The sequence below is a fragment of the Monodelphis domestica genome, chromosome 3 (genome assembly GCF_027887165.1).
Source record: "Monodelphis domestica isolate mMonDom1 chromosome 3, mMonDom1.pri, whole genome shotgun sequence".
Classification (NCBI taxonomy): domain Eukaryota; kingdom Metazoa; phylum Chordata; class Mammalia; order Didelphimorphia; family Didelphidae; genus Monodelphis; species Monodelphis domestica.
This window is the reverse complement of record NC_077229.1, coordinates 170,003,869-170,016,335: the sequence shown is the minus strand read 5'-3', so window position 1 is coordinate 170,016,335 and position 12,467 is coordinate 170,003,869. Positions and strand designations below refer to the sequence as shown.

Here is a 12,467-nt window from a genome sequence, read left to right as displayed (position 1 = left end):
CCTGTCATCTTCTTTAAGAGGCTTTCCCAATGACCCCACTGCTAGTGCCTTCCCTCTGAAATTTACCTCTCATTAATACTTAATTACTTAATACTGTCAAAGTCTCCTATCTAGTGTTTTTTACATATTATCTCTCCCAAAAGAATGCAAGTTCCTTTGGTAGACCAACTGTATTTTTGCCTATCTTTGTATCTCCATCACTTAACATAGTGCTTGACACATATGAAAGGTAAGGATTTAAAAATCAATAAAATTTTTAAAAATGTTGAGTTTCAAATTCTCTCCCTCCTCCTGCCTCCTTGAGAAGGTGATTTCATATAGATTATACATATATAGTCATGCAAAACATATTAGCCATAATGTGATAGAAAATATACAACAGAAAAAGAGAATAATAAGGTTTTAAAAGTATGCTTTGATCTGCATTCAGATTCTATCACTTTTTTCTCTGGAGATGGATAGCATTTTTTCATCATAAGCCCTTCAGAATTGTCTTTATTACATTACTAAGAATAACTAAGTCATTTACAGGTGATCATCATACAATAATTGCTATTGCTGTGCATAATGTTGTTTTGGTTCTACTCATTTCACTTTGCATCAGTTCATAACATTCATTTAAAAAAGTTTTTCAGTTCCATATTTTCTCCCTCCTTTCAGCCCCTCTTCCATCAATTTTTTAGATTAACTATTTATTGTGTATATATTATATGCTACTATATTTTCAAGTAGTATTTTATTATTCTCAATTACATGTAAAAATAATTTTTTAACATCCTTAAATTTTTTTTTGAATTCCAAATTCTCTCCCTTCTTCCCACTCTTCCTTCCTATTGCACTTTCTCCTCCTCATGCCTCTTCTCAAGGTGGTAAGTAATCTGATATAGATTTTACATGTGCAATTATGTAAAAGACTTTTCTATTTTAGTCATTTTGCAGAAGAGATGAAGAAGAAAAAGGAAGGAAGGAAGAAAGGAAGGAAGGAATGGAGTATTTTGGTCAGCATTCAGACTCCATCAATTCTTTCTCTGGAAGAGGATGGCATTTTTCATCTTAAGTCTCTGGGATTGTCTTGGACCACTGTATTACTGAAAATAACTAGGTCATTCATAGTTATTTATCAAAAAATATTGCTGTTCCTATGTACAATATTCTTCTGGTTTTGCTCACTTCACTTTGCATCAGTTTATGTAAGTCTTTCTACATTTTTCTGAAATCATCCGGCTCATCATTTCTTATAGAACATTCTATTACTATCATATGCCACAACTTGTTCAGCCATTCCTCAATTGATGGACAACCCCTCAGTTTTCCAATTCTTTGTAACCACAAAAAAGAGGTACAATAAATATTTTTTACAAATAGGTCCTTTTTGGTGATATTGCTGGGTTTAAGTATATATGCATTTTTAGAGCCCTTTGGAAATAGTTCCAAATTGTTCTCCAGAATATTTGGATTAGATTACAACTCCACCAACAGGTGTGTTAGTGTCTCAATTTTCCCATATCCCCTCCAATATTTATCATTTTCCTTTTCTGTCATACTGGCTGATCTGATATGTGTGAGGCGGTACCTCAGAGTTGTTTTAATTTGTATTTTTTTTTTAACCCTTACCTTCCATCTTGGAGTCAATACTGTGTATTGGCTTCAAGGCAGAAGAGTGGTAAGGGCTAGGCCATGGGGGTCAAGTGACTTGCCCAGGGTCACACAGCTGGGAAGTGTCTGAGACCAGTGTTTGAACCTAGGACCTCCCATCTCTAGGTCTGGCTCTCAATCCACTGAGCTACCCAGCTGTCCCCGTATTTCTTTAATCAAGAGTGATTTAGAGCATTTTTTTTTAATATGACTAGATAGCTTTGATTTCTTCATTTGAAAATTGCCTGTTCATATCCTTTGGCCATTTATCATTTGGAGAATGACTTCTATTTTTATAAAATTTACTTGGTTTTCTATTTATTTGAGAAATGAGACCTTTATTGGAGATACTATTTGTAAACATACCCTCCCCCCCAGCTTTCTGCTTTGCTTTTAATCTCTAACCTTTGTTGCATTGATTTTGTTTTGTACAAAACCCTTTTAATATAATCAATTCCTATAAAAACCCTTTTTAGGGGGCAGCTGGGTGGCTCAGTGGATTGAGAGCCAAACTTGGAGATGGGAGGTCCTAGGTTCAAATCTGGCCTCGGACACTTCCCAGCTGTGTGGCCCTGGGCAAGTCACTTGATCCCCATTGTCTAGTCCTTAACACTCTTCTGCCTTGGAGCCAATACACAGTATTGACTCCAAGATGGAAGGTAAGGATTAAAAAAAAAATACAAATTAAAACAACTCTGAGGTACCGCCTCACACATATCAGATCAGCCAGTATGACAGAAAAGGAAAATGATAAATATTGGAGGGGATATGGGAAAATTGAGACACTAACACACCTGTTGGTGGAGTTGTAATCTAATCCAAATATTCTGGAGAACAATTTGGAACTATTTCCAAAGGGCTCTAAAAATGCATATAAGGGTTTAAAAACCCCCCAACCCCAAACCTTTTAATATAATCAATTAAGTAACATAAAACCCTTTAAAACATAATCGATTAATTAATATAATAAAAACCATCCATTTTACATCCTATAATGCTCTCTCTCTTTGTTTGATCATAAATTTTTTCCTCATCCATAATCTGACTGGTAAACTTTTCCATGCTCCCCCAATTTGCTTATGATATCACCATTTATGTATAAATCATGCACCTATGCTGGCCTTCCCTTGGTGTTTGGTGTGAAAGGTTGGTCTGTCCTCCCTCACCTATTGATACCAGTAGTAGATATCTGTTGCTTGACTGACTGACAACCACTGTCTAGATGACTTAAAAGATCCTGAACAACAGCAACGTGACCCATGGTTTTAAGAGAATTTTGAGTTCTGCTTCTCTCCAGACCAGTACTGCTTCTAATTGGGCAGGGCAAATGATCATGGTATCCCAGCGCTGTTGGTATGCCCCTCATCTAGAAGGGAAGCAAGTCACACCATCCCCTGGACCAGCACACAAATGACTCATCATCTTATGGGCTCACCTGAGCCTGCAGTTGGTGTGCAGAGATCCAGGGCTCCAGTGCCCAGGTCCTAGACTCCCAACCCACAACCAAGCCGTGTTTGGAGACACTGACAGGAATGGCTTCTTCTCTGGACCATTAATGGACCAGATGTTGTGGCTGTTACGAAACAGATGTTTGGCACTGGGGACTCATCCCTGCACTCATACATGCTTCCCTTTCCAGGATCCCATAAGCAGTAGTTGGGGGGTAATTATAATAGCATGACCTTCCAGAAAGCCCTTCATCAAAGCCTCTCATGGTACTTTATCAAACAAGCATACTAATTTCCCTCCAATTACAGAGAGAGACGCTGAGGCAGAGAAGCTGCATTAGCAGGCTGTCCATCCAGAGTCATCCTGTGAGTCAGTACTGGAGCTGGGCTAGGAGCCAGGGTCCCACCTCCCTCCTCACTGGGGCTCAGCCACGAGCATCCAGCCTTCCTGGAAGGTTTTGCTCATTTACTCTCCGTTTATTGGGCGGCCCATGGGCTCGTTGACTTCCGCCATGAGCTTCGCACATGTTCTCTTACCAGTTCTCTTGCCAGAGGGTTCTCTTACCGGATGGTGCCTTTTTTAAGGCTTGTACAATTAAAACATACCTTAAGAGACACATTTCTTTGTAGGGTAATTTTATTTAGGTGGCTTTCAGCTTTTTCTTCTGTGCATAATGGTTCTAGAGGATGTTCCAGAAGTTTTAGTGTGGTTTTAAGCTAAAACTTCATGTTCTGTTTGTCTGTCTGTCTGTCTGTCCTCTCTTTCTCCTCTCTCCCCTCTCCTTTCTCTCTCTTTTTCTTTGTGTTTCTGTCTCTCTTCTCTGTGTCTCTTCTGTCTCTGTGTTTCTCTATCTCTGTGTCTCTATGTCTCTGTCTCTGTCTGTCTCTCAACTCTTATCTTCTATCTTAGAAATTAATGTCAAAATACTACAAGTATTATGTTTTATAAAGTTTACTAATAAATACTTGAAGCATAAAGGAAAATAACCTCAGTAAAGAAAGAAAGCTTTCCAGTGTAAAAATTAAAATTAATCTCAATATATAAAATATATATTTTAGGAGATTTATTAATGATCATTAGAAATCAAGGAATAAAGAGGATACAAAATAAAGACCATGTACCCATGGCTGATCGGCCAGTTCAAAAGCCCCCTTACCATCACCGCACTCAGGAGAGGAAGTAAAGAGGCAGGACCTTCCACGTCCCTGCCTAATATCCCCACTCTACAGGAAGTACGTAATGACAGGAAGTCGGTGGGATCCAGGGAAATGTAATTCTTATTTAGGGTAACAGATTTTCAATTATACATTTCAAAGCAGAGAACTGTAAGGGGCTCAGTAATCGGGATCACATTGCTCAGAGTCTCATAGCTAGGAACTGTCTGAGGCCAAATTTGAACCCAGCTCTCTCCAGGCCTGACTGCTCTATCCATTGAGCCACCTAGTTACCCTTGTTCTCTTAGTGTTTTCTTTAAGCTAAAGCTTAAAACTGAACTAAGACTTTGAGGACATCCTGGTTTTACATGTCTGTGCCTATGCATGCAAGCATCTATGCACATGTGTGCACATGTATAGGTGCAGTGTACACACAAACACATACATGTGTACACACAGACATACATGTACATGAATGAGCCTTGGCAGACACTTACACATGTGTATATGAATGCACACACCTGTTGTGTATGTATAAGTATTCTTTGTATATGGATATTATATAAATATATGTACAATTGCATATATACACGTGTATGTGGACACAGGTCCATATATATGTGTGCATTGTGTTGTGTCATGTATATAGGCATACACACTTGACTCTACATTCACATGAATGTGTGTATACACATATATAATGTACATTGTGGACATGTAGTATGTGTGCACATAGGAATTATGTGGATGTGTGTATACATATGTGTATATCTGTATATTTGCATGTGAATATGTGTGACCATGCAGTGCATGTACATATCGTTGTAGTTGCATATCTATATCTGCACCTATACCCCACACATGCAAAAGTCTGTCCATGTATCTAGAATGTACACATACATGTGTTTGCACATGCATGTATACACATATCACATGTATTTGCACACAGATGCATCCCATGCATCTATCTATAACTACTATTCATCCCTCTTCCTGTGCCGAGCCACACTGACTCTCACTGTTTTCAAATACCATAAAATGGAGGTAGCTCAGCAGCTCAGGTGGAGAGGGAGCCAGGCCTAGAGACAAGGTGTTCTGGGTTCAAATCTCTCCTCAGATGCTTCCCAGACCCTCAGTAGCCCACTTATCCCCATGGTCCAGCCCTTGCCCCTCTTTAGCCTCAGCACCAATACTCAGGATTGATTCTAGAAGGTAAAGGATATTTTAAAAATACCCCATAATAAGTCATAACACGAGTGTGGTTCCATCCAAGTTCCATATTCTCAGTTTAAAAAGGTGAGGAAATTTATCACACGTTTTCATACATTTCCATCAATCATTGTAGCACTGGTCCCTTAGGCTCCCCGCACTGACATTGGCCCTCGTTGGCTCGAGATCCCGGGCATCAGAGGGTCAAGGACCAGGACGTCCCGGGCAGGGATTCTGCTTGTGACGACGGCACGAGGATGAGCTCCCTCCCTGACACACATGAGTCCCTCAGCTGCTCAGTAATAAATGTTTATTAAATGCCTGTTCGGTGTCAGGCACTCTGCTAAGGTCAGGGGTGTCTACCACACAGCCCTGTCGTGCAGGTCTTAGAGATTTACCTGAGATTCTTGGTCAAGCAAACATACATATAATCTAATATTTGCAAAGTGTTTTACACACAGCACTGTGCTAGTAAATGATTAACAACCATATCTCAGAGGGGCAGTGAGGTGGCTCAATGGAGAGAGCACCAGGCTTGGAGATGGGAGGTCCTGTGTTCAAACGTGCCCCCAGACACTTCCTAGCTGTGTAACCCTGGGCAAGTCCTTTAACCCCAATTGCCCAGTCCTTCCTGCTCTTCTGTTCAGAAACCGATGCTTAGTGTCTATCCATTCTAAGAGAGAAGGTAAGGGTTTAAAGAATAGTAAAACAAAACCAAAAAAAAAGACCAGCTAGCTCTTATAGAAAATTCTATTCAAGACACACTTTTAAATTTAATCTGTATTATAAATGCTTTTCTCCATCACTTTCTTAAGCCTAGATTAGTGATGGTGAACCTTTTAGAGACTGCATGCCATGCCCTTCCCCCCTCTTACCCCACACGGGAGAGAGAAAGCACTCCCATTGGACTGCTAGGCAGAGGGGTGGGTCATAGGAGAAATGACCTTAGGTGGGTGGAGAGGGAAAAGGAAACAGCTATGCCCAAGTCACTCTACCTTTCTAGTAACAAATTCTGTGTGGGGGAGGGGGAAGGAGGGTAGCCATGTGCCCACAGAGAGCCTCTGGGTGCCATCTTTGGCACATGTGCCATAGGCTTGCCATCACTGGTCTAGACTATCAACAAAACAATAAATGAAACCCTGATTGGTAGTTTACTTCGTTCTGAGTCATGAGTATGAATGCTTCTACTAAAATCTTAACAATCGCTCTCTCTCTCTCTCTCTCTCTCTCTCTCTCTTTTTTCCTGTCTTAGAATCAATACTCTATATGGGTTCAGAGGCAAAAGAGCTAGATAAGTTAAGTGACTTATTCAGGGTCCCCCAGCTAGGAAGTGTCTAATGCCAGATTTGAACCCAGAATCTCATGACTCCAGGTCTGGATCTCTATCTGTGAGCCACCTAGTTGCCCAATCACAATGAACTCTTGCTAGCTCCAGCTGACACCAGCATACCCCCTGCTATTTATTTATTAATATGAATAATATTAATTATAAAATATAATTATTTAAAATATTCATATGAAACAATGTTATATTATTTGATTATGTTTTTTTTTTTATCCTTACAGCAGCCCTGAGTATTTCTGGGATTATCCTCATTATATGGATGAGGAAAATGAAACATAGAGAATTAAGGAATTTGCTTGCCCAGAGCTACATTTAGAAGGCACCAGACCCAACACAAGCCCCACTGACTTCAAGTCCAGTGCTCATTCTATAATAATATCTGCCTTGAAATAACCATCAAGAATGGTGTGAAAAAATAACTATGGCCCTTAAAGTGGTAAGATTTAATTATCTGGAAAATTCCAGTCCTAAGGATTATGTGAAAAATGGGACATTACTATGCAATAATTAAAAAGAAAGAAAAATTATATTCTTTCCAATGTGGAGGATAAGGACATGAATTTCCAACTGACTTGGGAAAGTCAAATTGGCTTCTTGAATCTCAGTTTCTCTTTTTGTTATACAGGTTAGAACCCACCTATATTAGATGGTACCGTTACAGCATCAGACCTAGAATTGGGAAACCCTGCCTCGAACTCTTATTATGGAGCTCTGGGCAAGTCACTTTATCTGTTTGCCTGAGTTCCTTCATCTATAGAATGGAGATAATAATAGCATCCACCTCCTAGATTTTTTTTTTTAAACCCTTACCTTCCATCTTGGAGTCAATACTGTTTATTGGCTCCAAGGCAGAAGAGTGGTAAGGGCTAGGCAATGGGGGTTAAGTAACTTGCCCAGGGTCACACAGCTGGGAAGTGTCTGAGGCCAGATTTGAACCTAGGACCTCCCATCTCCAGACTTGGCTCTCAATCCACTGAGCTACCCAGCTGCCACCCAGCTGTCCCCCACCTCCTAGATTTTTTGAGAAGATCAAATTAGATAATATTTGTAAAGCACTTAGTACAATGCCTGGGACTGTAAGGATAATTTAGAGTTGTGACCTAATCTAAATTTGATTTTTGGTCACCAGGGGATATCCCAAATAAAATACCCAAGTCAGTTTGGAAATATATGGTGGTATAATCAATATATAGGGAAGAAATCAAGGAGAAGGGAAAGGGAAAAGTATAGGATTTCTCCCACCCAGCCTGTGACATGAGGTCCTTGAAGATTAGAGGCTTTCTCTAAGAGAATAGTGTTTGGAAGATAAAGGAGAGAAAAATCAGCCTAAACTCCAAGAGATCTCAGAGAAGAGCCTCACCTGAACTAGGCTATGAGGCTTCCTCCAGTATGATATCAAGGAAAACTCACTGCTAAACCCGGGCAATAGCAGCTGCCATGCCAAGAAGCCCACACGCTCAGCAAGCTGCCGCCAGCCACCTCTCTACCATCAAAGAGGCTGGAGAGAGGAAGTGATGCGAAATATATAGAAATTTTTACATCACTTTCCTGTGTCTCACACATACCAATGATATCTTAGGCTTGATTAGGACAGTCTAGATGTCTGTCAGTTGGTTCTGATTTGTCATTTGCTAGCACATGTCTGTCATAGGCCATCCTCCTAGATACTTAATCCTTAAGTATGGGTGTAGACATTCCTGATTTTGTTAGACTAAGTAGGGTGGAGTAATCTAAAATTCACAGAACTTAGCAAATGTTCTATAAATGTCAGCTATTGTAGCCCCCCGTAGTGAGAGTAGACCCCAATAAAATCAAAACAAGAATCAGTCACATAGCCTCCTGACTTCACCTGAGGTTTCTAACCCCTTCCTGCTGTACTTTGTAAAAACTGTTCTTCCAAGTAATTACCAATGCAGGAATTCTGTGAGAAGAATATACAGTATTCTGTAAAAAGCTGGGTCACACATTGATGTATTGTGTGAGATTTAAAATGGTTGAGGTCTTAAACTGTAGTGATTAAAATAGTGGAAGATATAAATTATGATAGATATAAGAGAGGGTGAGTAAGTTTGATCACAGAAATATGTTTCACTGCAGTGTCTTGGGTTTTAAAATCAAATATAAGGTGGTCGCCAGGGAAATATTCCCAATTATTCAAATACCCAAGTCAATTGGGTTTTATAGAGATTTTAATTAACAATACAATGAGTAATCAAAGAAAGAGAGAGAGAGTAAGAAAGGAATAAGTATGAAGGGCCTCAAGCCAACATGGCCTAGACCTGAGTCTTAAAAGAGAAATCAGTCAGTTTTTTATAACTCACCATAAGATCTGTCTAAGTAAGGATTTCTAATGACACCAGGCCAGCAGCATCTCAGCTGCTTTCACCAGCTCCCTCCTCCATCTGAATGTTTCAGAATCAGTCTCCTCAGAATGCGTCTCTCCAATCTGAATGTTTCAGAATGACTTCCCAGTTCTTCCCTGAGCTCTTATTTTTAAGGGCAAAAATCTTCTTTGTTACCTCCCCTAAGTCCTTTACATCTACCAATCACTGTAGATGTTTCTAAAGGACTGCCCATTCTTAGTCCACACCTAAGAAGGTGTGGATTTTTGAGTAATTCACACCAGGAAAGCTCTGAGTAAGTTTTCCAGTTCTTTGTTCCTTGTAAATTCACAAGTTGCTTGACCTTTATAGGTACTTAGCTTAAGAAAAGTATGGGTTTAAGTACTTTTCATTGTTCAGAAAAGAGTTTACAATTTTATCTTCCCCTAGGGCAGACCCAAGTAGGTAAAGTAGAATTCTCACATTCCTGCTTTAAGTAGAGTTCACTGCCCAAATGGGGAATGGTCTTAATCCAATCTTATAAAGTAGGGTCTGGGAAATTTTAAGGTTTACAATCCCCCCTGATGATCATTGGGAGACTAGTCTCCCCATTGAGCAATTAACATAATCAATTTTGTAATTCAAAATGCACTTCTAACTCTAGATACACAATATTCAATTTTCTAAGAGCAATTAGAATAGTGAGAGAGGAAATAGAAAAGAAAAGAAAGCAAAACCAATGTTTTGCTAGGTGCATTGACAGAAAGCCAAATTAGGGGCAATCCCTTTTGGCATAAATGTGTACATTTACAATAAATGTTCAGTTCAATCAAAGTTCAGTTCAATCAATCATATCCAAAGTTCATTCTTGATCTTCTTGATGAAGTGTAAGTTTTCCGGCATCCTTCTGCAACAGTTCATTCTCTGTATATAAAAGTTTCAAGTTTCTTTCTTGAAGATCTTTTCTTGAACAAAATCAAATCTTGAATTTTTTATAAAAGTACAATCTTAAACAAAAAATGAAAATTCTTGGATTTTAATGAAAATACAATCTCAAACAAAAAATTCAAAATTTCTTAGATTTTAAATTAATATACAATCCCCCCTGAAGTAGGCGTTAAAAAACATCAAGTTTTAGCTCAGAATGCAATGTTCAACTGGGGGTGTATGAGTCAATTATCAATTATCAAAAGAAGAGAAAAATAATAAAAAACATAAGAAAAATTCACAATAGGCCTTATATAGGTCCAGTTTAAAGTAATTTCTATCCCACAAGTATGTAGGACAGAATGCAGTAATATTTCACTTAGTCATTTGTAGCCAAGACTACAGGAAGTTGCCATAATATAAGAAGAGAAGAATTAGAATTCTATTTTGATGGGGAAATGTCATTCCGTCATCTGATTTTTTTTTGTCATTCTCAGGGATATAGGGAGCCAGCATGATAGTCAAATTTTGTACTTGTATGAGTATTTTGTAAAGAGTGTAGATACAAGGAAGTCCTACAACTTAACATATGTCAAGTGTCGCAACCTCGAGTCTCACATTAGTATTTCCTGTGTGCTCTTTTTGGCACTATTCAGGTTAAGTCTGTGTTCCTTATTTTCATCCCAATTTCTGGAATCAGACACAAACATTAATCATAGTCCTATAATATTTTATCAATAAATGGCAGGTTCTCATAGTTTAAAGCTTTTAGGTATATATTGATATTATAGCAAGAATATATATTAACTTCTGTTACTGCAGGAAAAAATTTTAATATTAATTATGTGTACCTTTAGTATAAAAATGAGAAAAAATCAAATATTCTGATCAAAAAAGAAAAGAAAAGAAATAATAAAAATAAGGAAAAGTCAGTAATTCAATGTGTTCTCAAAAAAAACGGCATCCATTTGTCTATGGATTATTATCTCCAATTCATATGATAGGATACAGTCAATCAGTCTCAGCAGAAGATGCTTTCTTCACATGTGAGCAGTGAATCCAAGAGTCCCTTTCTCCAATCTTTATAGATGTTGGAGTAGTTAATAATATTTGGAATGGTCCTTCCCACGGAGGCTGAGTTGCTCCAGTTCACTTGAAATTCTTGATATAAACTTTATCTCCTGGGTTCAGGTCATGCAGAGAAAAGTCTAGTGGTCTGGCTTGTACTGCAGCTCCAGATTCATGAAGTTCACGTAGTTTGTGCTGTAACCCCTGTATATAGGAAGCAATAGTAATATCTCCCCCTAATAGCGATGTATAAGCCGGGGAGAAAGGCTTAGCCTGTATAGGCGGATGTCCAAAAAGCATCTCAAATGATGAGATATGTAAATCTCCTCTAGGCCTGCTTCTAAGATAAAATAGGGCCAGAGGGAGAATTTCAGGCCATTTTAAATGGGTCTCAGTGCATAATTTTCCAGTCATAGTTTTAAGTTCTTTGTTCATTCTTTCCTACTATTTGGAGAGGAGAAAAAAAAACTGAAAAAGGTTAATTAATATCAACAAAATCAATACAATCTAAGAAGAATCATCTTCATTATATTGGGAAGTTTTTTGGGCACCCTCCTGAAGGGCACCTCTCTGAGGGTCATTAGCACCTCGAGTATGTTTTGGACGAGCGCCATTTCTCATATATTGTTGTTGAGTATTATCATTTTCTTCATTTGGAGAATTGTCATTATTTTCCCAATTCCTATTTCTATAATTCTGGTTTCTAAAGTTCTTATTTCTATGTTCATTATAGTTATTTCCATAGTCATTATTATAATTTCTAAAATTTCTAAAATTCTGGTTTCTATGACCATTATCATCATTATAGTTGTTCTGGTTTCTATGACCATTATCATCATTTCTATAGTTATTTCTAAAGCTATTATTAAATTGCATATTCCTTCCAATCATCTTAAGAAAGGTTCTACATTCCATCATTTTGTGGCCCTTCTTCTCACAGAAGTGGCAAGTTATTGATTTATTTGTGAATTCCCACAAAGGGGCTATAGTTTCTCCCTTATTTTTCAATTGTCTCTTTAACATTTCAATTTCTTTCTTTAAATCTTTCACTGATGTATCGTCTTCCTCAGGTCTTTTTACACGACCTTTATAAACATAGGTTGCTACTCTCCTTAGTTCATCGAGGTCCATAGAGTCCCAATTAGGACAGCTCGTTTTAAAGTAGTCTTTTACCACTGAACAACAATTCTTAACAAATTGTCTACGCAGTTGCCTAATGTCTCTTTCTCCGGATAAATCAAGGTCCATATATGTATTCCCTACGTCAGTAAGTCTGTCCATAAACTGGGAGGGTGTTTCATCAATATGTTGTTGGGTTTTTTCAAATTTTGACCATTTTTCAGGTCTATCAGAGCAAGC

General features: G+C 38.3%; 1 long non-coding RNA gene across 2 annotated transcripts in view; it reads left to right on the top strand.

Moving 5' to 3' along the window:
- The window catches only part of LOC103094018 (uncharacterized), a 75,875-nt gene extending 74,310 nt beyond the window's left edge, over positions 1 to 1,565 (top strand). For both annotated transcript variants that reach the window (XR_008917545.1, XR_001629096.2), the window contains one exon: positions 929 to 1,565. This is a non-coding gene — a long non-coding RNA (uncharacterized LOC103094018). The remainder of the gene's footprint in view (positions 1 to 928) is intronic.
- The last annotated feature ends 10,902 nt before the right edge of the window (positions 1,566 to 12,467 follow it).